Here is a 6000-nt window from a genome sequence, read left to right as displayed (position 1 = left end):
TTGATGGTCGACTCGGTGTTTGTCATGTCGAGCCTTGTAACGGGCTTGACTTTTCTCCAACTTCTCTTGCACTGCTTGGTGAATCAATTGGATTCACTGAATGAACTGCTGAGCTTTGTCCCTATCATTACGTCCACTGGAGCCATCTTCCCTTCCAAAGACCATATCAAAAGGGTCCTTTGGTAGGTAACCAAAACATGTCTCAAATGGTGAACGTTGCGTAGATGAATGCACTGCTCGGTTGTAGGAATGTTGTACATAGGGGAGATGCTCATCCCACAACTTGGGATGTTTCCCACAATAGCCTCGTAACAAGTGTACCACAGTACGGTTAACAACCTCTGTCTGTCCGTCGGTCTACGAATGAAATGTTGTGCTTCTTTTCAATTCGGTGTCCATCATCCTCCACAAGCTAGTCCAAAACTCCTCGAGAAAGCGAGAGTCCCGATCTGACACAGTCAATGTGGGTAATCCAAAGTGGACCCAAACATGCTGAAAGAAAAGAGAAGCAGTCTGCTCTGCAGTTATATGCTTTTTACAAGGCATAAGAATACACATCTTGCTAAAACGGTCAACGACGACATACAAATAGTCATGACTCTTCCTAGACAAAGGCAAACCTCCTACAAAGTCCATTGACACACTTTCCCATGGACAACTCGGAATAGGAAGTGGTGTGTAGAGCCCAATTTTTCTATTAGAGGGCTTTGAAACATAACACATCACACACCCATTTACATAGCGAGTCACAATGTTTTTCATATGAGGCCAAAAACAAAATCTTTGTACATGACATAAAGTCTTTTCGACACCAAAGTGTCCAAACACAAGAGAGGTGTGGGCCTCTCAAATTACATGTACTCTTTTCCCTGTGGGAATACACAATTTACCAAGGTGATACAATAGTTTCCCTTGCAAGTGATAGTTGTCCACCTGTGAACAATGGGTTAGTTTTGCATAAAGCTCCTTAAAGTCATCATCGTTAGCATATTGTTCAGCATAACTTTCAAAAGCTAAGGAAGCATTATGCAAAATAACAGAAGAAAAAATAGGAGGGCGAGATAGCATATCAGCCACCTTGTTGCTAGTTCCCTTCTTATACTTTATTACCAGATGAAACTGTTGAAGAAAACCCATCCACCTGAAATGACGAGATTGCTGCAACTTGGTTTGTGACTGAAGGTACTGCAAGGGCTGATGATCTGTATGGATGATGGTCTCCTTGCCGATTAGGTAGTGTTTCCACTTTTTCACACTCTGCACCAAGGCATAAAGCTCCTTGTCATAAGTGGGATAGTTTATCACAGCTTGAGAAAACTTCTCAGAATGGTAACAAATCGGCTTCTTTTGCTGCATCAGTACAGCTCCCATGGCATAACCACTAGCATCGATTTCAATCTCAAATGGCTGTTGGAGATCAGGTAAGGCTAAGACTGGCGCGGTGCTGATCTTTTCCTTCAATGTTTCGAAGGACTTATGTTGTCTTCCTCCCCATTGGAAGACCTGTTTTACACTTGTCAATGTGTGCAAAGGTGCTGCAATAACAGAGAAATTAGCAATAAATCTCCTCCAATACTGGACTACGCCTAAAAAGCTACGGACCTCGGTTACACTAGTAGGCTTACGCCAATTTAAAATTGCTTCAAATTTAGAGGGATCAATTTTTAACTGACCATGACCAACAATATGACCTAGGTAACCAAAAGAGGTTTTCCCGAACTCACACTTTCACAATTTTACAAAGAGTTTTTCTTTTTTTAGTACTTCAAGCACTTTCTGTACATGACACACATGTTCAATCCAACTGTTACTAAAGACAAGTATATCATCTAAATATACAAGAACAAACTCATCAATGAAAGGCCAAAATAGATCATTCATGACCCTCATAAAAGTGGTTGGTGTGTTGCAAAGTCCGAATGGCATCACCATCCATTCGAACAGCCCTTGTTTGGTCTTGAAGGCAGTTTTTCATATGTCCTGCTCTGCGATTCGGACCTGGTGATAACCACTACGCAAATCCAACTTGGTGAAATAAACAACATTCTTTAATTGATCTAATAAATCATCTATGCATGGAAGGGGATAGCGATTTTTCACCGTAATTTTGTTGAGCGCGTGGTAATCCACGCACATCCTCCATGTGTCGTCTTTCTTTGGCACTAAGACAATCGGTGAGCCACATGAAGAGGTGCTCGGCCTGATGACCCCTTGGTCCAACAATTCCTGCACTTGTCTCTTGATTTCCTCCATCTCAATAGTCGACATCTTGTACATGCCAATATTTGGCAGAGGAGCATCATGCTGCAAATGGATCTCGTGTTGGATTTCCCTCTTCAGAGGTAATCCCTTCGGTTCCTGAAATAGCTCATCATAATTAGAAATTAATTCAGATAATTCTTGTTTATGTTCTTGATCACAGCCCTGGAAAGCATCAGCGAATTCTGCCTCTTTTTCCCTTACAACCATAAGCATGCAACCCTTACTGGAATTCACCAACCTTTTCATTTGTCCAGCACTTACAAGGCTATCATTGATTTTATTTTGATGAGCCCTTACTATGTATTCTACCCCATCTTTTGTGATTTGGTATTTGTTTTCGTGACGAAAGAAGACTGCCTTTCTATCATACAGGTATGGGCTCCCTAACACCATGCCACAGATATCCAATGGTATTACATCCAGTTCTACTTCATCTACTAGCTTAGAAGCAATTACAAATTTGACCTTACACTGTTTGGTTACATTCAGTTTTGCTTTATCATGTATCCATCCAAGCGGGTAAGGTTTCTGTTATAGACAATTTTGTGCCTTGCAGCATCAGGCATGAATTGTCAATAATCCAAGGGATCCAAAGTCCCTAAACATGATGTTCCTACCCCTAGAGGAACAAGGTCAGCAAACCAACAGCTCTCAGATCAGTTCTCCACCTGAAAACACTCAAAAACAAGCAATCCTGAAATCAAAGCAGGTGCTCCACTAGGCTTCTGTGCTGAAACTCAACTCCTCCATGGTGTACCTGCGTTGCAAAGCAGGTAGAACAAAGGCCACCTGCGCTGAGCGAGATGGGACAAGTGGCACACTGAGTCATTGCTCTGGAATCTTCCAAAAATGACACTTGGATCAGGGATTTCGCCTTGTGATGAGTCAGAGGCTCTGTTTCTCCAAGTGGAAGCAAGGTTCTCCAAGTGGACTCAAGAACTGAAGATCAACTGAAGAGAGAGAGGACACAAGGCAGCTACACATCAGTTGCAAGCTGACTCATCCTTTCTCAATTCATCTATATATTGAGCTCTCTCCTATGAGCTCAGAAGGCTGGAATTTTGTGCAAAGTAATGACATGCTGTTGGTTTCACTATAGAACTATTGGGTGATTGCTTGAAGGAGGTGAAGAGGAGAAATTCTTTCTGCTGGGAGGTGTTGCTGGATTGGAGCCTTCAATGGTTGTAACCTTCTCAGAACTTTACTTCTTCCATTAATAAAAGCTATTGAGGTTCTTCTATATGCATTTGTTTCAATGATGTATTGTGATGATTGTATATTTGATTTATGCTAATCCTTGAATCAGTTATGAATGCATGCTTCTTGTAGTTTCCTTCTTTGTTATTTCGCAGGATCTCATTGTAGCTGGGCCAGCAAAAGAGCAAAGAGCTAGGAGCAAGCAGCAAAGAGAAGAGATTGAAGCAAATATTAAGCGCAAGGCAACGGTTAGTGCATTTCTTCATTCTCTCTTGCTTTCATAAAGAAGTAAACCTTAAGTAGTTTTGTTTACAGTTGTTGCTGAGGTACTATCACCCTTAGAGTGGGATAGGGTCATCCGAATCGGATACTTTTCCCTACAACAAACTGGCGACTCCGCTGGGGATCGTATCTGTTTGATTGTTTGTAGTATTTTGCTATTCATTTCCTGAACAAAAGAGTACCAAATCGAAAAGCTTTTGACTATATCAAAAGCGAAGTAGAGGGCAGCTACTCTAGCTCATTTCTAAGCTTGTTCATGATTTGAAGAGCTGATCTACAAGGATCCTTGTAAGCTCTTAGTGATAGCTTTTCATCTTCCTTGTCATCCCTTAGTGTGTGCTTGACTGATAGCTTCTGATTTGAGCAAAAACTATGAATTTTTGAGAAAATTGTGACCCGGAAACTGTGAAAACGCAACTTTCGTTTTCCAAAGCAGGTAGTACACAGGCTACCTGCTTTGCAACGCAGGTCCCGAAGGGGCTACCTGCGCTGAGAGCCAGACTGGCTGTGCAGCACCTGCGTTGGCCCAATTTTGCCTTGTGCATTTGGGGTTTCCTCCCTTTTTCTTGCCTGTTTTCACTATAGATTTTGCAGCCAGTTACCAGTCTTGTACCTATTCTGAAACCAACCTTACTTGCCATCATTCCGCCTCTGTTATATAACGAAATTGTACTTGTTCTTTTGTATTTCTTACATCATTTACAATTTCCCATAACGAAAGTGAACTAGTCTTGCTCTGGCCTCTTAGATCTGAACCTGTGTTAGGCATTTTGCTGGTCTAAAGAGTTAGCCTGTTTGTTGTCCATAGCTGATTAGTCTTTTTACTTTCGTCATTATGGTTTGATTCCATGTATTTCCAGTGATTAAACAAGTAAATCTTAAGGTGTCTTTTGATTTTGGACAAGCTTGTTTGTTTTCGCTTTAAATCGAAATCAAAGTTATATAACAACTTTCTTTTTGTAATACATCAACATTAAGAAAGGGAAAAGAAAATACATGCATTGTGCATTTTGCATTTGACTGTTTGCATGCTGATTTAGGAAATTTTGCATTAGTGTGTGCTCTATGATCTGTGTGAAAAGATTTGCCTTTCTTCTCCTCAGTAGTTAAGATTTTCAAAGTTGAAAGATTGAAAAGTTTGCTTCTCATCTTAGACTGCATTCAGGAATTTGTTACATACATCTCGTGGTGATCCTTAAAGGCAAACTGCTAAGCAAGATCAACATTAAAATAAATTCAATTTACATAACAACGCTTTGTAACATAACGCAAACACATAGAGGTCTAGGTAGAGACGTGTTCCGGCGAGGTTAAACGTAGTGACTGTCAATCTCTACGAAGGTGGGTGATTCCTCCTGAGAGTCGGTGGCACTAATACGGACTTGTGCTCCCACGTACTGTCGCGTATATATTGGGAGACCCCTATAGGAACAAAGCCTTTATCCATAGGAAGCCGTGTCGGCCGCCCTACTGATCGCGATGCAGTGAACACAGCATTCACGAAGATCGACCACCCGTACCATAAAACGTATTCTGTGGTTTCGCGAAAAGTTTGGCACACCCTCTGCCTAGAACTCCAGAGCAGTTTCTTTTGGCCTTTTTCAAACTCTATAACTGAAAAAGTCCATCCGAGCATTTGTCACTTCGGGCTCGTTAAAACATCGAAGGGGACTAGAGTCATCTTTAGCTTTTTCTCGACTCTTAAAACATGAAAAAGCAAAGTTGTGTCTAAAGCGTCGTTAATAAAATTTATTTTAAACGGAACATAATCACCTCTTATTCCCGCGTTGATCTTTCAGTTGAAAAGTATGGATCCCACCAACCAAGGAAGTCACCTTGGTGGAAGTCCCAGTCCCTTCTCCTCTTGGGGAGATGTTGGTGCGCCCCATATGGCCACATTGTCACTTCCAGGATTGATGATTGGCCTACCTGTATGGCTCTTTTCAACTAATGTAGTTCAGACCACCACAAATCCTGAGCAGTCGAATCAACAGTCAGACCAGTCTAGAGCTGCCCACCAGCCTTCCACTTCTTACAATTCTTCCTCTGATCCTTCATCTTCACAAGGTAGAGCCGGCAGAAGTCAGCCTCCCATGGAGAAGAAGGAAAAGAAGAAGAGAGAAAAGAAGCAGAAGGGGCCTATGGCGAAGGCGACTGGGGGCAAGCAAAAGACAGCTGACAAAAATCCACACACTGCACCGACCGGGCCTAAATCGCCATGTGTCATTTGCAAAGGGACCCACTTCCACCGTGATTGTC

The sequence above is a fragment of the Pinus tabuliformis genome, chromosome X (assembly GCF_031772625.1).
Source record: "Pinus tabuliformis cultivar Carrire ecotype Pingquan chromosome X, CPIR1, whole genome shotgun sequence".
NCBI lineage: Eukaryota > Viridiplantae > Streptophyta > Pinopsida > Pinales > Pinaceae > Pinus > Pinus tabuliformis.
The sequence above is the reverse complement of the archived record's forward strand: the minus strand, read 5'-3'. Positions refer to the sequence as shown.